The following is a 24,120-nucleotide window of genomic DNA, read 5'->3' as shown; positions in this document are numbered from 1 at the left end:
TCACGTAAAGCTTTTATGCTAACTCTCTGCTCTACTGATAATTCTATTCACATTTTGGATCGTGACGTGACTATTAAACACAGGTTTTTATCATGGTTTATTTGTGGAGTGATATTAAATTGATTTTGTCTAGAATATTCCGCTATCGTATGCTAGTTTCTTTTTTATATAATATAGTTAAGCCACCGCATGAGGTATCATGACAGCTATTTCAGACCCTAAATTTCCATTCAAGCAGAACTCTTATGACATGCCCTTGGTACAAATATATAGAATTTCTAAAGAATGATAAGTATTCCCACCCTGGGCCATTCAGTTGTCAACAGGAATCAGTGAAGTATTATCATATTGTTGAAATTAACATTCTGTAATGACATGGAAGAATTAACCACGTAAAATGGAAAGAATGACAAAATATTATCTTGTTCTAACATTTTTTGACCCAGCATAGCCAAGTGTGTTAAGGCGTTCGACTCGTAATCCGAGGGTCGCGGGTTCGAATCCCCGTTACACCAAATACGCTCGCCCTTTCAGTTGTGGGGGCGTTATAATGTGACGGTCAATCCCACTATTCATTGGTAAAAGAGTAGCCCAAGAGTTGACGGTGGGTGATGATGACTAGCTGCCTTCCCTCTATTCTTACACTGTTAAATTAGGGACGGCTAGCGCAGATAGCCCTCGAGTAGCTTTCGAAAATTCAAAACAAACAAACAATCTAACATACTCTCACAGTACTGTATGCTTAAATAAAGACACACACTTTACTAGTTATGGAAGAGTGTGTTATGAATTATAACTTATCTTAGATAAGTCTTCGATATAAAAATTAAAAATTTCGAAGTTAATTTATTTCGATATGTATCGAGTTTATATTTGCCTACAAGTTTTATACACACAATTTTCTTTCTCAACACAATGGAGTTTAATATACAAACATTAATACAATTAATAATAATGGTTATTACAAATAATTGTTTTATATACAGGAATTTTACAAAGTACAAACTATACTGAGTCTTCTATCCGATCTATAACTGAATATTTTATCGATAATCCACGTCCGTTAATTCTGAGTTGATATTGTTATACCTGCTTAAGCAAACGCTGTCTTTTCTTGGCAGGCCTCACAATGCTTACAAGCTGACTTTTTACCCACGAAGATAGTTAATGTCCTTGTAGAAATACTAAAGTCCGAAGTTGAATGGCTTGTGATGTTCAGAATCTATAAACGTTTCTTTTATACGAATTAAGCGAGGTTCTCAAACGTTCAACAATATTCGAAGATCCTTGATGACGAGAAAACCCACTTGTAGATAAAATTATATATGTATAAAACGGCTGGTATGGGTAGAGAAAGCACTATGTAGAGAAGCGAATACGCTAGTGTTTTCGATTATTGTTGATTCTTGTTCTCGAGAATCTTCTACAAATTTAGAAAATAGGTGGAACTTGCACAATACAGATCCAACAATATACGTCACACGCATGAAACTAAAACAAATGTAGATGTAAAAATAAATGTATAACGGCAAATGCGTTTCAAGTGAAATTAGTTCTTTCCACTATGACTTTCTCTGCTAAGTGGATGCAGTTGCAACTAAAAGACAAAACCAAGAAAAACAGCACTGAGCAGAATCATTTACAGAGGTCTTAGAAGTTCATTAACTACCGACATAACCAAGAGAATTAATGCAAATTAAAACATCAGTTTAATTAGTAACAATATTTTACGAGTTTGAGTGCAGAAAACACAATATAATGTGCGTATGATTTAGCTTTATCTAGAATATCTGTTCTTGTAACAAGTTATCAAAATAAAGTCGATTGTTATATCTATTTTCAAATTTGACATTTGTGCTTTCAGCAGTAAGCAGGTTCTTAATATCTCACTATACACAAAGAAAAGCAACAAACTTCGTAACCTAATTTTCCCCCAGTGGCTTAGCGGTATGCCTGCGGACTTACAACGCTAAAAACCGGGTTTCGATACCCATGGTGGGCAGATACCCCATTGTGTAGCTTTGTGCTTAATTCAAAACAACATCCTAAAATAATTACAAATAACTTTATCTCGCAATTATTTAAATCGGAAATTATCATTCTAATATTTCAGTGATGACAAAAACACACAGAGAAAATATAACACTGATGGAAAACTTCAAAACAAAAAATACAAGATTTTGTCTCAAAATTATCTAAAATGCAACATTTTTAATATTTTATGATTAAAATGTTTACATGTATTAAATGGGATTTTAAATTTAAAGTAAGATACAGTATATCTCTTTAGCTGTGCAATAACAATAACAAATTTACAAGTTTTAGCAATAAATTGAAGAGAGTACCATGACAACAAACAAGTGAAACTCAGTGTCATCTACCATAATTAAACAAGGGTCCCTCAAGAGTTTAGTGTTCCGTCTGAGTCGTACAGCTGCATGGTCAAATAAGAACCAATCAAGTGTCACACACTTCATTATTCCAGCAACACACATACTCAATAATTGTGTTTCATCATATTCATGGCCTTAATGGCTCTGGCACTCGATAAGCCTAAAGATCAAATAACTAACTGGTAGTATTACAAAGCGGTCTAAATATCTAATATGGTTGATGGTCTAAAAATAACCCTATAAAAAAAACTTGTAGCACGTCCACACGTTTCCTCGATACGGGCGCACATGAAAAAATTCTTTCCACATATCGACTGAAAAAATTAGAGAAAACATTGCAGAAGTCTCTTTTCACTTATCGGCGTAATTATTCAGGCAAGTCGTATTGTTTTGTATTATTCTATGATGTGAATTGTGTTTAACTTTTCCTGCTTATTTTGGTGTGTTATCACCAAAAGGGTAGTGTTACTTATACACCCTAGAGCACTACTTCAACATCTGATTTTGAAGCTGAGTCCTGACACTTTAACAACTAAGAATGTGTATATACAAAATAGATTATTCAATTTACACCCGAAATTAAATGTCTTACATAACGGAATTATGAAAATTTCAGGGAACACTGGCTGTTCCACTGATAGAGCTTCCTCAGAAGGCGTGACACACATTTTGTGACTCTCCTTCAGGAGCTGACATTAGACACCGAGTGACCGCTTCGTCTCAAGACAAGATTTTAGAGCATTAACAGAATAAATTGTATTTTCTTAAACGTTACTTGGTTATTGAGACACACGATTATTTACGCAATTAAAAGAACTATGTGTGTCATTTGGAACGTTGCTGTTTGCGTGCTATCTCACATGGAAACCCAATACATGTATTTCGTGATGACGAGTAACCCACTTGAAGTAAAAGTGTATTCTCAAGACGGCTGGTGTGGGTATTAAAATTTACTTAAAATAAAGTACAGAACAACGTTTCGATCTTCTTAAATCACTTCAGGTTAACGAAGATGACCTTAGTAGGTCGAAACGTTATTATGTACTTTATTTTAATTAAAGTTTTAATACCCATACAAGCCGGCTTGAGAATACACTAATACATGTATATATTCCTATTGATAAATTGTATAATAGTACTTTTACAGGTATAAAACAGAAGGATATTTAACGTGAATTATTCTATCTAAACAAGTCCAACTTACGATGTTTCTAACATTACTTGTAAAGACAATTACTTATATACATAAACACGAAAGGAAACGCATTAAGTTAATTATTCTGACTGTTGTGTAAATAATACGTGAGTTATTAAAAGTTGTTTTAGTATTAGTAATTTTTACATGGTACCTAGCTGATGCTGTTGTCTTTATTGCTGTTTTCTTTCGGTAGTATAGGTATATTTAGTTTAAAATTAATGTATTGATAAAGAAGGTTGTTCAACACAAATAAATAATATATTAAAAGCTGTAATACTATTTACGTGTAAGCCTGAACAAAAATTTGTGATAATAGTTAACATTCAAACCATATTTGTGCGTTTCTTCTGATACAAATAAACCTATTTTCAAGCACTGTATCTAGTACACTTGATGGCCGTTTTAGACTTTATTTGCATCAGCAATACGCTTTAGATTAATGCGTGCATGCATGTATCAAAGAATAAAACAGACGAATTGGTGAGTATTAAAAATAAATGTGTGTTTTTTTTTATGGCAAAGCCAATGGGGTATCTGCTGAGTCCACAAAATAACTGTCACACTTGCTAAAGGTTAGTATCAAATTATTTGAACTTAATTATGATAGCAAAGGCATTTATAACAATATAGTTAAAAGACTAGAATGATACATTATTTAGAAATTACGGATAAAAACAATTATTTAAAAAATACTAGGAGTTATTTTAAATTATCTAATTTATAAACAAGTCACTAATAGTATATGTTTCCGTGGTGTAGTGGTTATCACGTGCGCCTCACACGCGCAAGGTCCCCGGTTCGATCCCGGGCGGAAACAATGTACAACTTTTGTTGAAATTACTTCATTTAACAGAAACACAGGTTTTATAAACTTGTTATTATCAATAAACACTGCTCTAAATTTTAAATTTATTCCTAGTAAGGTCGAAACTATGGCACGTCTTAAGAATATCTTCTTCACAGCCAATTATACATACAAATATACCTTTAATATGCTTTGTTTGTTAGTGAAAAGCTATACAATAAACTGAGAATGGAAAAACCGTTTTTAGTGGTTCTTAAATAAGTTTTTAAATATTCATATCAGTTGTCTGTGTTATAAACATGGTTTTTAAAAGTACTAAAACACGTTGAGTAATTTCTTTAAAGCTTCACAAATCTAACAAAGCTCTAAATGGGATTTATTTCGAAATACAAATAAATTAGGTTTTGTATGCAATGTGAAGTGTTAAAATAATTCAGATTTTCAGGGATGAAGCCATTCGTTTGATGAAACAACTGGGTACCATGTTATTTTAAAAAACCAAATGCTTAATAACTTTGTTTCTACGATTTTCACAAAATACGTACGTTTTACATCAACTTAGGAAAAGCAAAAGTAATTTTTGAAAATTGTTAAAACTGAGATTTGAACGCACGCAAACACATACACACACATAAGCGATATCAAAATTCTTTCCTACTATTTGTTACAGATAGGCTTGACTTTAGTAAGCATATAATTCAGCAGATAGCAGCGCATTCGCAGGTGTTTTATTAATGTGCAAACAAAGATACCTTAATCTTACAACTTACTCATTATTATATTAATGTTACTTACACCGTAGATGCTCCACAAACCTTTAAAAAAATCAAGCTGTTTTTGTCTGATAATTTGTAAATTGTAATATGTTTAATGGATCGCGTCGCGTCATAAAGTCGACAACAAACAAACAAATCTTTCCGAATCTTGATGACAAGAAACCCACGAGAAATAAAAATGTATCTCAGAACGGCTGGTATGGGTATTAGCACTTTTACTAATAAAGCAGAAAACAACCTTTCGACCTTCCTAGGTCGTCTTTAGGTTAACCTGAAAAAGTGTTAATACTCATACCAGCTGTTCTGAGGTACAAATCTTTCCAGTCTACTGTGCATAGCTTTTCCTTAATGCTTGAGATAGCAGTTCAAATAAGAAAGAATCATTCATGAAGATTCAATACCAAGCAATTCTAAAAATATTACAGAAGTAAAGTAATCAATCCAGTTCAGAGTGAAGAGAAATCCAAATTTCTGACAACTTTTTGTTTTAAGCTAAAACCTAAATTAAACTGATTTTCTCAATCCTAAATATCGTAACAAATGCATGTTAGTTTATTTTACCTTACTAGATTTTTCCAAAAGTACTTAAAAATAATAATGGACCACTAGAAAACAGAGACGAATCTATAGAGGTATGATAGCAGGCTCTCTTCTATTTCTGCGTGGTATGATAGTAATTTTATGAAACCTAATATTTGTTTCCACGTTTTGCTCCATATGTCCATTACAGATTCAAAGGTAGAATTGTGTAAAAATAAATAACTTAATTAAAAACATCAACAGCTAACTTGTTGTTGTTTTTTATCACTTATCTGTTTCTAATGCTTCGCCAGCTTCCCAAACATAATCATAAATTTTATAATAATCAAAACTATAAGCCCTGTAGGGGCAGGTAGTTAGAGCGCTCGACTCGCAATATAAGGATCGTGGGTTCGAATCCTCGTTTCATCAAACATGCTGGACCCCATGGAGGCATTATAAGATAACAGTCAGTCTCACCATTCGCTAGTAAAAGAGTAGCTCAAGAGTTTGCAACGAGTGATGTTGACTTGCTGTCTTTTCTTTTAATCTATTACTGCTAAACTAGGAACGGGTAGCGCAGATAGCCCTCGAGCAGCTTTGTACAAAACTAAAATCGAACCAAACTTGTAGGTCTTTAAAATGTTATAACTGTCAACGGTACGGGTATGATCTCTCCCATGTCGTGTGGGCTATGGTGAAGAACATCACTTTACATAATGCAAGAGAGAACAGCAAAATCCCTTTTTCTGAAATTGTAAAGAACAACACACAGCTAATTAGAAATGCTGCAAAAATATAAATTAAACCAAGAATATATAACATTAATAGAAACGTAACTTAACCAAACCCGCAGGAATCAAAGCAAACATGATTTAAATCATGACTTTTACCAACACTTGATACACAATAAATAAATACACGTGTAGCAGCAGTTCTCAACAAAACAAGTAACCGATCATATCCACCAAATCAACAAGTAAATTGTACTTTCTTATGGCAAAGTCACCTCGGGCTATCTACTGAGCCCACCCAAAGAGAATCGAACCCCTGATTTTAGCATTGTAAATCCGAAGCCATACCGCTGTACTAGCGGGGAACCAGTAATCTACTCAAACTGACTCCATACAACAACAAGAAGATAAAGATAAAAATAGAACAACAAGAACCACAAATGTAAATAAAATACAACAAGAAACAAGTCCAATCATAGAAGCAATCTAAATAAATAGGATGGCGTAACACTTACAATTACAGAAGTCAAAAAACACATAAAATCAGCCATACACACTTACTTCAACAATTTATAGACACAATATCTTAAAATTCACTGTGGAAAACATAAATATCTAGCGTGATCCGACTTCTAAGAGGCACGACATCAAAGGCATATTACATTCAAATACTGATGATTTAGTTATAACTGAAACCGTTTATATACAGATAATACATATTTATTAGTTAGAACTCAATAAGGAAAGATAGGGTAAATAAAAATGGTCCAAACTGAGAAACATACTGAAGTTTATAAAATAACTCTGTCTGTAACACAGATAGAGGTTGAAACTATCAATGAATGTATAACTATTTACATATATCAAATAACAGTAGTATAGCAATAGCAGGCATTTACTGTCCTCCAATAAAAATGACATATATTAATTTATTAAATAACCTAAACCAATGTTATAATAACTTAATAATTAATTATTGGATATCTAGATAGTAAACATAAAGATTTTGGATGTAAGAATACCACAGTTAATGGAAGTACAATAGTAATGATACGTTATATCTGTGTATAAACTCAACAGATATGAGTAATAAATGTTAACATTTTAATGTTACGTTTTATATCAGTAGCGATTATTTTCCGATAACACGTGTCTTTGATCTCGTACTCATTGGAAAACCTAAATTTAATTTTAAAAAAGGCTAACTGGGAAGAACATGCAAATTTGCTAGAGCAATAATTACTAGATGCAATAATAACTCTAGCAGAGAAATTAACTGGTATGGATTACTACTGTCAAACAACTGCTGAGTGCCTTACCAAAGCTACAGAACAAATAAAACCAATACACTAATCAAAATAAATGGAAATCCCACAGCCAGATCACAAAAGAACCCTGTCAACTGAGAAAAAATACACCAGTACAAGTCACCTACACATCAAAACACAGAAAAACACGATGAGAAACAAAATAAAGAAACGTTAAAACAAGAAAACTGGAACAAGTTTTGTTTAATGTTGAATGAACACACAGACCCTAAAACATTTGGTCACGTGTGAAAAGAGTTACAAATAACGAAAATAGCTATAACATACATCCAATCTTACATCATTAAAACAAATTAGCTTATATATAAATGAACAAAAAGCCGAAGTTCAAATTGGTTTTAGGAAGATTCAGCAAAATACAGATTATATGGTTAGGTTAATTGAAACCATAGTAGAAAAGTACTGTCGTCTTTTTTAACGACGTAGAGAAACTATTCGACACTGTGTGGCATAAAGATTAAGATATAAATTTGAGCAATCAGAATTACCAATAGGTATTAAACTCTGGGTGTCTAATTCCTCAGAAAACAGAAAATGTTGAGTAAACATAGTAGAAGGCACCTACCTACCTACTCGGAGTATTTTACTCTCGAGGCAGGTGTTCCAAGGGGAAGGAGTGAGGGTCGGGGTAGTTAGCTCGATCTTTTTCATCATGCATGTAAGCGACTTAACAGCAGATACAAATTTATAGCCTGTTCTAAAATCAAACTATAGAATACTATCTAAAACACAACATAATAATAATAATAAACGTTCCTAAAACAAATCTAGTTCTTTTTTTTCAAACTTGATCAAAATTTTAAGAAATCCCCTCAAACTATACTTAAACGAAGCTCTTAGAAATGTTTTCCTATAGACAGAAGTTTTAAGTATAACTTGTGGTTCAAAGGTAACGTGGAAAAAACACATTACCCTAATTAGGAATAAAGTGGGACAACAACAAAACTACATTCACAGTTTGTTTGTTTTTTGTTTTTTGAATTTCGCGCAAAGCTACACGAGGGCTATCTGCGCTAACCGTCCCTAATTTAGTAGTGTAAGACTAGAGTGAAGGCAGCTAGCAGGGGCGTAGATCATGGAGGGATGGGGAGGATACACCACCCTTCATTTTAGGTGGGGGGTATGGTGCATAAAATCATCCCCCCCTACAGTTTGGTCTCTTGAATTGTTTTATTGCATCACAGGACTACAAGTTGTGTGTTTGTTCTTGTGATTCTCGTGTTCTTACCAATCGAATTAGGCCTAGATGTAGGCTTTTTCAGTAGCCGAAATGTACATCTTTAATATAGGCGTGCTTCTAAGCTTTTCGATCTAAGCGATAGTTCGTAAGTATCAGTCAGTTGGCCTAAGTATACATGCAAGGTTTGCAAGCACTATCACAGAATCTACCTACGTCTTGTACATAGTGTAAGATTAATAAAATTTCAATACAACAGATTGAACGGAGCATGAAATTCGAAAATATTACCCCCAAGCGTAAACTCCTGTAATCTAGATCTGGCAGGCCATTTGTAGCTTGTAGCGGTTTTCCTACGCCATTTGTTCTTATGCATGTCTAGCCGGTTTTATTCTCGAACGCCTTACTCTCCTTAGCTGCCGAAGTCGCTGAGTGTACAGTGTACGTTTAGTGTACAGTTAACGACAGGTTCGGGCCACTCCCAGACGCGCCCTATATCACCCTCTCCGCTCCCTTTAGTCTGAGCTTCGATTTTACAACAGGGCTCAGACTTGTGTTTGTGGCCCTCAATCCATGAAATTTCAGATTATAACCGCCCTCTAATAAAGTGCTGGTGCTTTATGGTAAAAGAAAAATATATTCTCTTATCATAGATAGTAAAAATATTGTATTTTCTTGTATAATTAGAACACAAAAGGAGCGATTTTAACGGCCTGAAGCCTCTACTTGAATTGTATTGCTAGTTTTTGTTTAGGTGTTTTTATTTAATAGACGTGCTTATAGACATTATATCACAACGTGTTTGTCTTTTGATGAGCTTTAACAGGAATATAATATATTTGTGATTGTTTAAGTATTTTTCGAGAAACTTGCAATTACTCATGTTGTAACTAGCACACATTATTGTCCCAGCGATGCCCAGGCGGTCAGTCGGCTCGGTAGTCACTGTGAGGTTCGCGCGTTCGACTTAAATACATTGTACAATTCAGTCCTACTTCCATTCTGTTCTATCTTTGTTAGTTGTACGTTAGAGTTTTTCAATAAAGACTGTATTTTAGCCTGTTGAGTCATCTGGGAAACAGATTCCAATTATGACAAGCAAGCGTCTGAAACTTTCCGATATTAGACAGTTCTACAAGCCAGTTACTAGTACTACAAGTGACAGTGCAGATAATCCAACAACCTCAAGCAAAGGAATAGAAACTTGCCATACAGAGGAAATACCACGTTCGTCAGAGGACGAGTTTGAAAATGTTTGTGCAACTATTGCACATCATGAACCACCAGATAGTTGTGAAACAAGTTTATGTAGTAATGAAAAATCTGACACTCCACAGATACAGTGTGGAAAGTCATATCATCCAGACCCATAACTAATACCACGACAGAAAGCAAAATATCAACTTCCAGGGCAAGTGGTTTGAGTTCCCATGGCTGCACTTCGACAATCAGACTCAAAAAGTCATATGCTTTCATTGTGCCAAGGCGGAAAATAGAGGCCTTTTTACAGGGAAATTGGAGAGGCCAGTGGAGTATACCTTCATGTACACCGGTTTTTGCAAGTGGAAAAAGGTAAAACAGAAATTCAACGAACACCAATCCTCCTCTCAGCACAGATTCGCTATATATCCAGAAGGTTCACTTGATGTAACTCCAGTGACTGTCCAGCTACATGATGGAAAAAAGAAACAGCAGAAAGAATACAAAAGAAGTCTAGCTAAAATATTCAGAAGTTTACGTTTCTTACTGTGTCAAGGTTTAGCATTACGTGGACATACTAATACGGAGGGGAACTTCCTGCAGTTAATGAAGCTCCTGGAAGAGGAAGATTCTGAGTTGACAGTCTACTTGTCAAAGAAAACCACATTCACATCACTCCAGTCTCAGAATGAAATAATGGAGATGTTCAGCCATCAAATACTGAGGAACATAGCACACGAAGTGCAGCAAAGTAAAATCTTTGCATTAATGGTTGATGGCACTCAAGATGTCACAGGTGCCGAACAGGAAGCAATACGTGTACGATACGTAGATGAGAACCTCAACGTCCTTGAGACATTTCTTGGTTTCACCAGTGTTTCCAATACAACTGGTGAAACAATATCCTCGACTATACTTGATGTACTGACTAGACTCAATTTACCACTGTCAGGATTAAGAGCACAAACTTATGATGGAGCCGCTAACATGAGTGGTGCGTACAGTGGATGCCAGGCAAAAATAAAAGAGAAGCAACCGTCAGCTTTGTTTTTTCACTGTGGAGCACACAAGCCTAATTTAATAATGCAACATGCAGTTGAAGCTTGTGAATGTGTTCGAGATTCTATCCAGTGGGTACTGAACTTAGTGTCTTGCTTCAGAGGTCAGGCAAATACAAGACAATCTTTGAAAATATTGTATCGTCAGACAGCCACAATGGTCAAGTTAAATACATCCGCCCACTGTGTCCAACACGCTGGTTGTGCCGCCTTATCTGCAATTACATGTGCTAATGATCACTACAGTGACATTGTTGATTCTTTGTCTGAATTAGCAAATGAAAAATCAGATGTAGCAGTGAAAGCACGAGGTCTGCTGGATAGATTTGACAAAGGAAAGACAGTTTTAGTATTGTTGATGGCTCAGCATCCATTAGCTGCATTAGAGGATACATTCCAAGCAAAACCAGTGACAGTATCTGGCATGAATGAAGCATCTGCAATGACAGTTGAGCAATTGTGGGTATTGCGAACAGAGAAAAAAATACAACAAGATATTTGATGAAGCTGACAAAAAGGTAACTTCCCTAGATCTGGTGCCTATTGAACTACCACGCATTCGCAGATCCCCCAGAAGGATCACAGGTGATGGCTCAGCACACCATTCTGCAACAGCTAGAGATTACTACAGAAGCCAATATTTTGAATTGTGGACACCAGTCATAGAACATCTGACCACTAGATTCAATGCAGACAACAATGACTTGAGGCAATATCTGGTACTTGAGAACATGATCATATCTCGTAAGATTGACAACTCGGTTATAAACTTCTATCCAGAAATCTCAACAAAAGCAGTATCTCTGAAAAGTGCGAAGGATGCTTACTGTAAAATGCATTAAACAAGCCAGTAGATGTGTAGTGAAATGTTTCTTCTCATGAAAATTTTGCTTGTATGTCCAGTATCCAGAGTGTGGCAATTTGTCACACTCACAAAGATGAGGTCGACAAGATAAACATAGAAGAGCTTACGAAAGAATTCAGAAACAGATCATCACAAAGGAGGTCTACGTTTGGGAACATGTAGACTAGAGGTGAATCTTACTTCAATGAAAAGTATGAATAATTATGTGCTACATTGTATTGATGTGTAATTTTCAAGAGTTTGCAAAGACATTTTAATTATTTTTATCAAACAACATGAACAGTTTTTCAGTAGATATAAACTTATCAAGGGTAATTACTAATTTTATTAATATTTGAAAACGTAATTCATGCAATGAAAGTTATTAGTAACCTTGTCAAGTATAATGGCCATCTTTAATACTGTGCAGTGTGCAGGAATAAATTAATGTGACAGTTAATTTGTGATACATTTGTCTTTATTACATTAACATTTTGAAAACTGTTCACAACACCTCACTTATACAAACCTACATGGAAACCTTGAAGTATCGTGGCAACAAGATTACTCTGTGACTGCATGTTTATAGCTTTCAGGTTCACGTAATCAGAGATTACCAATTTGCAAATTGAACAGTCCACATAAGTGATTGCAAAAATCATCCCCCCATCGGGTGTAAAAAATCTACTCCCCTGGCAGCTAGTCATTACTACCCACCGCCAACTCTTGTGCTACTCTCTTACCAACGAATAGTGGGAATGACCGTCACGTTATAACGCCCCCACAACTGAAAGGGCGAGCATGTTTGGTGTGACGGGGATTTGAACCCGCAACCCTCGGATTACGAGTCGAGTGCCTTAACCACCTGGCCATGCCGGACCCATACAGAGATTAACAGGCAAGGCACAGGATCCGCACTAAATAACATAATCAAAATCTACAAATAATACATTAGAACAGTTACGGAATATACCTCTCCTGCCTGGTCTAATGCAGCGCCTGTACACGTTAAGAAATTACAGGCCGTACAAAGTAGAATAATCACCACACTGTTTAGGGTGCTGAGAACAAGAAAAACAAGTGTTATGCATAATTATACAGACATCAAATTAACTAAAGTCAAGCTTACATATTACTCATTTCGTTGCTTTAATGAAAACTTATATAAAAACTACTCATTGACTTCAATGGATCGTGATATCATACACGATGACAGCCCTAACTACCTTTCCCCGCTTGATGTTTACTAAAAGAGTTAAGACCATCCACGCTAGACATAAACATATCGCTTAGAATTAAGTATCATTTGTGTGTTTTAAAGAGATTTTATGTGTGAAATAGGTAATTGGTGATTATTTCTCGTGAAAAAAAAGACAGTTTCACTATGAAATTGTGAGCATATACAACCAAATGAAGATAAATAATTATATGGAATTGTTTGTGAGTATATATAATCAAATTAAGAGAAGTAATAAAATAGCAATAAATGCTATAGATAGCCTGTTCATGTTTGTTTGGCACAAAGTTACACAATGGGCTATCTGTAATGCCCTCTACAGGCATCGAATGCCGGATTCTAGCGTTGTAATTCCGGAGATATACCGCTAGTTATTGGCTTCAGTGTTCTCTTATTCCGTAAATTTTACTTAAAGTCACAATTTTTTTTTCGGATAGTTTAACATAACAAAGTGTTTGAAAACATACAGATGTGTATTTAAGCATTTTCACCATACCTCATCAAAAGCCACGTTTGTTCGTTCGTCAAAATAAACGTATTCAATGTGGCCACCGAACCGTATCCTGGTTTATAAATTAGGGACAGCTATGTCTGAACCAGGGGCCACTTAATTGGTTATTTAGCTCGTTTATCGTCGCGAAAGTTGCTATTCCAGTTGAAAATACTGCTATAAGCTGTGTGTTTAGTGTTTTAATTTAGATTTTATATACTGGTTGTGTAATTTAAACACCAAGTTAGTTCATAAATGTAGCTCTAGTTCTAGAATACTAACAAATTTCGTGATGAGGCCAAGATACTAATAACTGACAAGAGAAAGATGTACCGTTTATATATACGACTAATCAGTAAATAGGATGTTAATGAATTGTTTATTGATAGTTTATTGAATAGTGATTGAGGATTCGGTGAAGTACTGATTACGTGGAATATCGAGTAGTTGTCGGTCGCAAGAGGACTGATAGTGTAAAGTTAATCAGTGATTTGTTAACAATCAAATACATTTCTGTTAAACAATATTAGCGCATTAGGCCTATATTAGTTTGAGTAGTTGTTTGGAATTTCGCACAAAGCTACACGCGGGCTATCTGTGCTAGCCGTCCCTAATTTAGTAGTGTAAGACTAGAGGGAAGGCAGCTAGTCATCACCACCCACCGCCAACTCTTGGGCTACTCTTTTACCAACGAATAGTGGGATTGACCGTCACATTATAACGCCCCCACGGATGGGAGGGCGAGCATGTTTGGCGCGACTCGGGCGCGAACCCGCGACCCTCAGATTACGAAGCGTACGCCTTAACGCGCTAGGCCATGCCAGGCCAGTAGTTTGAGAATTTATATCAGAAAGTCTGAGACGTGCAAGTTGCGTCATAATGAACGTAGTCTTTGCCAAACGCTATCGAAGAAATAAATAAATTGATTATTTTTACGTGGACTAGACTTCGTTTTATTTTCACCAAATAATTTAAAAGAAACCGTTCAAAGACAGAATATATCATAATAACGCTAGACAAACTTCAGGCATATTAGAATGTTTTTGTTTATTTGTTTTCCTATTTGGAGCCTCTGTTTGTTTATTAGGCCTGGCATGGCCTAGCGCGTTAAGGCGTGCACTTCGTAATCTGAGGGTCGCGGGTTCGCGCCCGAGTCGCGCCAAAAAAACATGCTCGCCCTCCCAGCCGTGGGGGGGTTATAATGTGACGGTCAATCCTACTTTTCGTTGCTAAAAGAGTAGCCCAAGAGTTGGCGGTGGGTGGTGATGACTAGCTGCCTTCCCTCTGGTCTTACACTGCTAAATTAGGGACGGCTAGCACAGATAGCCCTCGAGTAGCTTTGTGCGAAATTCCAAAACAAAACAAACTGTTTGTTTATTGTTAAACGTGAAGTTACACAATATACTATTTGTGCTAGAACCCGGATTTTAGCGGTATGAGTCTTTAAGACTTACCGCTTTCATTCTTTCGAGACTGATCTCCGCAGGATTAAAACACGGTCTTTTCTCGAATGTCTACTAAACAACGAAAGCGCACTGAAATTGAACGAATAAACTCTTTTTTTTCCCCTAATTGACAGCATCACCTCGTGACTCTTGTTCTGTCGTAACACATAGACATCAATCATTTGACCAGCCCTCGGTGGACTCAGCAGATAGCTTGATGTGACTTTGCTGTAAGAAAACACACATACACACATTTGACCAGCAAAGGAAATTACAGAAGATGACCCTTTCGTCACGGACGAGCCGTGCTACTACGGTATCCCTTCAGATAACATAGAGGACATCTGCTGTAGTAAACCAGATATATCCTATAATAATAGGTATTCCTTTTCAATCCTGCCTTTCTATACTAATGGTACTATTGCATTAATTACTTAATTAATGTTGAAAAGAACATTATTCATTAATCCATTTTTAAAGACTTGTTGTTCCCGCCCATCCAAAGAAGAAAAAAAAGGATTGTGTGCAAGGACGGTCAGAAACCTTCTGGTCCTTTCCAAAGAATGTGGGCACTTTGGGTTTTTAAAATTCAATACAAAGTATTTTCTGAAACCTAACGTTGACTCATTCAAACTTAACATGTTAAAATATGGAGAGAGTAAGATGTCTTGTTTTTCTTTCCCCCCCACTTGCCCCAAGCTTTTGTGCTGGAGCCGCCACTAAGGATTAGGCGTAATGATGTGAGCGTCTGGATATCTTAGAAGGAGCCATGCAAGTTATTAAACGGCCGTATAATTAACTTGTTTATTCCCCTTTCAATATACAAAAGCCACAAACCTTTGGAATATAATGCACGCATTAACTGTATTCTCAGTTGCGAGTTGACCCTTGCACAGCTCTGGATGTCAGAGCTAGCGAACCGCTTTCTAATTTTTGTGATATACCACAAAATATTCTACGCACTTTTAGCTCTGGGTAAGTTACAAGAGTGACGTCAATCCATTAGCATTGATTGTGGGTGAATGGTTGCCTTCTCTCTGATCAGTAGTTCAGAATTAGAGATGACGACAGATAGCCTCGGTAACTTTGCTATAAATACAAATTTTGTTATTATTAGAGGCTATAGTTCTGCTTCTAGTGGTATAAAATGCTGTAAATGCTCTAATTTCGGATAATGTGAACACAATTTCACGAAACTGTATTATAAAAGAAGACATTGAATTGCTGTAAATAATAAATATTATAAAAAAAAGTTTATTGTTAAAAACATCTACTACCTCAGTGAACTAATACTGTTAATAACGCTTTCTCCTTTTTGTCGCCGACCAGTGACACAATGTTATGTCTGTGGACTTATACCGCTAGAAACCGAGTTTCGATACTCGTGGTGGGCAGATCATAGATAGTCTTTTGTGCTTAATAACAAACGACACTTATACCACATAAACCACCAATAAAACGAACATAATCTCTATTATTCTTAAAACAAAACTGAAGTAAGTGTATCTGTGTGTACTTTTGATGAAGAATTGTACTCATTTTATTACTTTTATGCCACATTATTGTTATTTTTGGATAATTTAATTTTGTTGAGAGCTCAAAATATCGCACGAACGTGTATATAAGTATTATTTTTCAAATGTTATAATACAGTCTATGGAACAAACTTCCAAAAGTCTTGATATTGGAAAAATTAATTTTGACATATTCGTGTGTCTTCTTCAGTTTGACATTGTCTTCTGGTAGAAAGACTACAGAGAGGGTTTAGTAGGTTATACTAAAACTAATCTGAATATGTAAATTACCAAGTTACATAACAGCCACAGCCATTATAAACGCGACACGTTGCGTAATTTTTTCAAAGGGATTCATAATCGTTCTGAATATTGCACCAGAGACAATTTGGGGATCAGAAGAATGGATGCAAAGGTCAAGAAAGAAACTGTTTACTTATCGGGACAATGTTCTGGACACTTTGTACCACATAGAAATGAGGCCAACTTAGTATAGGTTGACCAAGATAAGACTTCCAGTCATATATTCCGTTCAGCCGTTATCTTAGGGAGCTAATAAGTGAAATGGGTAATTATACTATTCCATACAAAGACATACTGGTTAAGTTTATGGAGGTAGTGCACGTAAATTTCTGTGTGATTGGACTGTTGAAATAGGCGTTGAGGAACTATCGTTCTTGAATACTGGATGGATTATGGAAAACAAGAAGTGGTGCAAAAATGGTGTGCTTTAGACATGTCATCATTACAGCAGATCTTTTTGCAATGGAAACTACACTGCAGGGTTATTGTCAAAAAGCGCATCGTCAGACAGAGCATCACCGAACGTGTCCACATAGGTTGTAACGGCTTGATGAAATTCTAAAACCATTTTACTCTACTGTATTCAACCTCATTTAAAAGTCAAAACTTTCCATGCATACGCTATATATAGTTAAAATTTACGACAGTTTTGAGAGTATCCCTAATTTTAAATAGTACTCTATAAGTATTGAGAAGTGTGTGTTTATATCTAATATTTTTAAGCGCATCTGTGTATGTGAAATATAAATTGGTTTACAATGCCAAAAAAATCCATAAATTTCACACATAAACGGAAAAAAACAACCAACACTAGCGTCACACGGAAATACAATAGAGAAAAACTCAATAACGTTTCTGTTAATTAAGTGTATTTATTTATCCCAACAAACGTTTAGACTTGCGCCGATTTTTTTTAGATGCTATTTTCTTGTTTAACAAGCACCACACTAGATGGTACTACAAGCACTCTGCCGCGATTCGATATGAACAGCATGTTCGTTCTAATTACATGCACAGAGACTCTTGAAGTATTGTTACAATTTACCCTAATCATTTGCATTATTATTTTGTACAAATATAAATGCATACAGATTGCGCACGTTTTTCATTGTCCTCTGAGGTATAGCAGAATGTACGTAACAAATGACTAGTTAGTAGCTATGTTTACAAAAGTAATGTCCTTCAATGAAACTGCATTCATTATTTTATTAAAAAACCTATGTGTTTTGCAAATGACTTGCATTTGACTGTAAAAGTGTGTGTATTTGCGTTTTCTTATAGCAAATCCACTTTAGACTGCTTGCTATGTCCATCGAGAGGAATCGAACCCCTGATTTTAGTGTTGTAAATCCGTACTTACCGGTGTCTCCACTATAATAAGGATTAACTGTGCTTTTATAAAAACAAAAGAAATGCCTTGTGCTTGCAGATCCGAGCCACGGCACCATAACTAATATTTTTATCATCTAGGTATTTGTTTTATGGCCTTCTTATCAGCGAAATAGCAAGTAGGTGCAAAACAAATGGCACTTAACTTCAGAAACAGCTATCTATAACATGGTGAATAACACCTGAAATGAAAGATCAAGCACCCATAAGAAAATGTCTAATCATTTAAAGGACACCCTATATAACGCAAGATTGCTACTACCATTGTTTAACTAGTCATTCAGGACTCCACCACTACCACCAAGTAGAAAATGACTGCTAACCAGTGGCAAAAGTTAACTCAATGTTAAACAAAAAGTATAAACTGACGGTACATAAGCTGCTTTCTAAATACGTTGGTGAAAACAATAGACCAAAAAACTGAATTTAAAATATTACATACACTGCACACGAGTGGTGGATGTTTGTTAAGACACAGAAAAAGCTATTTACTTGTAACCCAAGGGTAATAAGGCATTTTCAACATGCTATAGACATTATAAGTACATTTTTTTCGCCTGGTGCTACTGTTGCCCCTTCAAAGATCGCTCATAAAGGTAAAGGAGAATTCCAGTTACAATCAAGAAAACACTGTTACTAATGTTTAAGATTAAATTCAAGCTACGAAGGGTATAGCTAGTAGGATAAAGCTTGTAGTCAGATATACAAACCTGTACCGACAATTCTATGTGCCATAAAGAATGAAAGTGGTGTTAATATTATTCTTTCTCTGACACATCCACTTAGTCCATACACTTTTATATACTTGCTGTACTTAAAACTGGTGTTGGAAGTTAACATGTAGTATGGAGTGTCCGTCGGACGTTTATGATGATGTATAACTTGATACTGAACCTGGCTTTTCTTCATATGAAACTGTTAAAACAGTAATCGCGGCGCCAAGCAAAAGTGTATAACCATGCCAACCAGAGGCTGTGTATAATCAACAATGGGGGAACTTGATTGGTTTGGTTTGTTCCGAATTTCGCGCAAAGCAACTCGAGGGCTATCTGCGCTAGCCGTCCCATATATACACTGCTGGCCAAACTCTTAAGGCCAAAAACATAAAGAAAAAAATATGCATTTTACGTTGTTACACTCAACCATTTATTTGAGTAGAGCTTCGAAAGATGAAAATAACAAAAGGAAAAATAAAAATAAAAAACTTTTTAGCGTTTAATAGGAAAAATGTGATCATAATGAAATTAGCCTAAGTACTAGCTGGTCAAAAGTTTAAGACCACACCAAAAAGAAGTCCTAAATAGGGTAGGTAGGAAATGTCCAACAAGAGGTCTCAGTAGTGAGTTGCACGGCCGTCATTGCGAATAACTTCAAACATTCGCTTTGTCATGGTTGATATAAGCGCTTGCATAAAGCTGGCTGGAATGTTATTTCAAGTGGTGAAGATGGCTTCACGAAGATCTTGCACTGTTTGCATTGACGTCCATTACTATAGACTTCCCTTGCTATCCACCCCCAAACATTTTCAATGGAGTTCAGTTCGGGCGAACACGCTGGATGGTCCAAAAGAATCACGTCATTTGCCATGAAAAAATTCCTTTGTCCTGTGGGCATTATGGATTGCAGCATTGTCCTGCTGAAAGATCCAGTCATTTCCACACAAGCGAGGGCTTTTAGTCAATAAGGATGCTCTCTCCAACATGCCAATGCAGCCAGCTGCTGTTTGACGTCCCTGTATAACCTGAAGCTCCATTGTTTCATGGAAGAAGAAAGCACCCCAGATCATGATGGAACCTCCTCCACTGTGTCGTGTAGAAAATGTCTCCAGCGGGATATCCTCATCGTGCCAGTAACATTGGAAGCCATCTGGACCATCCAGGTGGATTTTTTTTCTCATCAGAGAACAAAACCTTCTTCCACTTTTCTACGTTTCATTTTGGTGCTTCTCAGCAAAGTTTAACCGAGCTGTTCCGTGATGTGGAAGGAGGCGTGGCCATTGACGTTTACGGTTTTTAAAGCCTTTCTTTCATAAATGCCGTCTTATTGTTTTTGAGCTGTATTCTGCGTCCGAAAGGGCCTTAATCTGGTTCAACGATCGGCTGGTGTCTTGCCGGACAACCCGTCGAATTCTTCTGCTCAACGCCAGCGACATTTTCTTGAGCCGACCACTTGAAATTCTTGTTCCGTATACCTTAGGGTCGTTTTAGAAATGTCAGTGGGAGATGTTGACAACGCTAATACTTAAACACAAATGTCTAAATTTTGTTACGTGTTTATCGATTAACACTTCGTTTCAGTATGATCTTAAACTTTTGACCAGCTAGTATTTAGACTAATTTCGTAGTGTTCACATTTTCCCTATTAAATGCTAAAAGGTTTTTTATTTTCCCTTTTCTTATCGTCATATTTCGAAGCTCTATTCAAATAAGTGGTTAAGTCTAACAACGCAAAATGCATATTTTTTCTTTATGTTCATTTGCCTTAACATTTTGGCCAGCAGTGTAACAGTGTAAGACTAGAGGGAAAGCAGCTAGTCATCACCACCCATTGCCAACTATTGGACTACTTTTTTACCAACGAATAGTGGGATTGACAGTCACATTATAACGCCCTCACGGCTGAAAGGGCGAGCATGTTTGGTGTGACGGGGATTCTAACCCGCGACCCTCATACTATGAGTCGGGGAACTTGAGCAGAGGCGAGCTGAGACTGATTAGGCTCTCGGACAAAAAAATATTTTTAGGACTTTTGAATTTGATTTTATATTGTAATTTGAATACAATAATGCACAATGTTTTTCCCTTTCAACTATGCCTTTACCGAAAAGGCATTTACGCATCCCTATCTATAATCACAAACCTTTGGACCGTAAGGGCGTCGTTAGCTAATTATCATGACTTCTTCGAAATTTCAACACATGTTTTGTTCGTGTGTTATTGTATTTAAGCAAAAAACTACAAAATGGGATATTTACGATTTGCCGACCATGAGTATCTGAACGTAGTTTTTAACATATACGTTCTCAAGCTTATGGCTGAGCTAGTGGGGTCTCAGTACTAGCATCATAACATAATGCAGGTTAAATACAGAATAAGATTATGCAAATAAATTTTCACGTCAAGAAAATAAAAATAGTCAAAATATTTATTAAAAAATTGAAATGTTTAGTCTTTTATAAAAATGCAATATTTGGCGACATATAAATTAATTATTCAACTACATGTGAAAACAACAATAACAACAACATTAATTGTTATGTAGGGTTCTCGTAACTGTCTTTTACTCACTCCAGTTAACCTATACTTATATTTATATACGATTTGAAAAAGTAACTGTTTTCATAAAATTCTGCAATATGAGGGTCGCGGGTTCGAATCCCTGTCACACCAAACATGCTTGCTCTTTCAGCCGTGGGGGCGTTATAATGTTACAGTTGATTCCACTAATCGTTGGTAAAAGAGTAGCCCAATAGTTGGCGGTAGGTGGTGATGACTAGCTGCCTTCCTTCTAGTCTTACACTGCTAAAGTAGGGGCGGCTAGCACAGATAGCCCTCGAGTAGCTTTGCGCGAAAATTCAAAACAAACAATCATAAAATACAACTGTTCTGGCAATATGACAGAGAAAAGCACCTCCTCGCTGTTCTTTGATTTGGGTTTTCAAGTTTGGTGGTCTATGTTATTTTGCATGCTGAAACAATGAATTGTGAACTATATAGTTCTATGTAGAAGTTGTATGAAGATTTTGAGTTCGTTTGGCTTTCCTGTCATTCTCTACTATATGACACGCTTTCCGATTTCGTTGAAGAGAAAGAAAATGGAAAAGAAATTCATTAGCTAGCTAGTTACCGTGTTTCTCCGATAATAAGACCTACCCTTAAAATAAGCCCTAGTTAAGAGTGGCAGGAAGAGGAAAGAAATAAAAAAAAATAATTTATTAATTAGTTTAATAGTTAGTTAATTAGTTTGTTTAAGTATTAATCAGTTAGTTTAATAGTTTAATAATAGTTTATTTTAAATGGTTAGTTTAATAGTTTTACTTTGTAACTTCATTTTTTTAATATATCAAAATAAGACATCCCCCCGAAAATAAGCACTAGTGTCATATTTTGGAGTGAAAATTAATATAAGCCCTGTCTTATTTTCGGAGAAACACGGTAGTTGTATAAAATCCTGTTTGATCAATTATATTTTCAAGGGCGGGCTAAACAGTTCGCTATCAACACCCTCCGATAATTCTTGGGCTGTCCTTGTCTGATTTAAGGCCTGATTTTATTGTCACCTTTATAATGGACTCACGGTCCCAGAGTGGCGGAGCGTGTTTTTAAACAGTGAGTCGGAAAACATCATTACTACAATTCATAATCAATAGGCCACATTCAATCCTAAAATGAACAGTCTCCAAATTTCCGCCTAAAATTTTGATTTCCGATGCTGTTCGTTTAAGATATTTTGTCATTAACCCTTGTAATTTGTTAACGAAACTGATTTTCTGAAATTTAAGATTTGCTGCAGATACAGGTTATAAAATTGTAACGGTTTATCTGAATTTCTCAGATTTTCTAAACCTTTGAAAGATAGAGATATAATTAATCACAACGTAAGCCTAACAATATTTGAAACGTTGGGTAATGTGACTAAAAACTTGTCCTAACAACTTGTCATAGTTAAGATTAATAGGCTAGTAGTATTTAGCGACTTTTTATTTATTGATTAACTTTCACGCCTCTTCGTATAACACTCTCTAGTAGTGGAGAGTTTGTATTTAAATAAGCTAAGCGGGTACGATATTCGTTGTCCTCTAAATTTAAACAAAAAACTGTCTGTGGTAACATAGAGAGCAACTGAACGGCATATAGTATCTACTCTGCTGTCTTGTTTCTACTTCATCACTTAGTGTAAATTGCCATACCCATGGCGCACTAGTGATTTACTAACTTATTTATAAAGAAAGGGCAATGAATAATCATTCTCACCATTTGGTGGCGCCTCTTGTCAAGTATGTTAAGCTTCTCGTGAAAGGGCAACACTGAACGGATTAACGGATATGAAAGTGGTAAAGCAATTAATGTGATGCAGTCTGCTTTTCATTAAAAACCTGTATACACAGTTTCAGCATTGCTTGTGTGATAAAATGTGATTTAAGTCTGAAATACTGCATAAACCACTTATTGTAGGGTTAGGTCAAAGGGATTATCGATTGTTGTCGCGGGTAACAAAGTTTTATTGCTTGTACCCCTAGTCAGACCTTTGAACTAGCGGCGTATCGCTGACACATAATTTGTTTAAGAATAAAACAACTTAAGAGAGGTTTATATTTGTATAAAATGAAAGAATTCAACATTGAATCAATGCTGTTCAAACGTTGAGTGCTGGTTAGTGTAACACGTTGGTAACTCGTCAAGACTGCCTCCCACTTTTAATACGCGGGGTTTATTTTCTTTTTAATGCTTCTCAAAGGTTCTCGTGTACTACAGAAATGTCTCTTATATTCGTGATCACCTATATCTAACACAAATCTAGCTGATGATTAGATTTAGAAGAGTCTACAGGCTCCCCGTAATGACAGCAGCTGCAAAAGACGTACTACAAGCTCCCCTTTTTATTGTTTATATGAAGGCTTAAAACACTAGAAATCGGGTTTCAGTAAATGAGTTGACAGAGCACAGATACACCATTGTGTAAATTTGTCCTTAAAAATAAAACAAACGTT

General features: G+C 35.9%; 1 non-coding gene across 1 annotated transcript; it reads left to right on the top strand.

Moving 5' to 3' along the window:
• Positions 1 to 4,335: 4,335 nt before the first annotated feature.
• Positions 4,336 to 4,408, top strand: TRNAV-CAC (transfer RNA valine (anticodon CAC)). Its single transcript has one exon. It is a non-coding gene; the product is annotated as a tRNA-Val (tRNA).
• The last annotated feature ends 19,712 nt before the right edge of the window (positions 4,409 to 24,120 follow it).

This window comes from Tachypleus tridentatus, chromosome 9, assembly GCF_004210375.1.
Source record: "Tachypleus tridentatus isolate NWPU-2018 chromosome 9, ASM421037v1, whole genome shotgun sequence".
Classification (NCBI taxonomy): Eukaryota; Metazoa; Arthropoda; class Merostomata; order Xiphosura; family Limulidae; genus Tachypleus; species Tachypleus tridentatus.
Note: the sequence above shows the minus strand (reverse complement) of the source record. Positions and strands in the feature narration are given on the sequence as shown.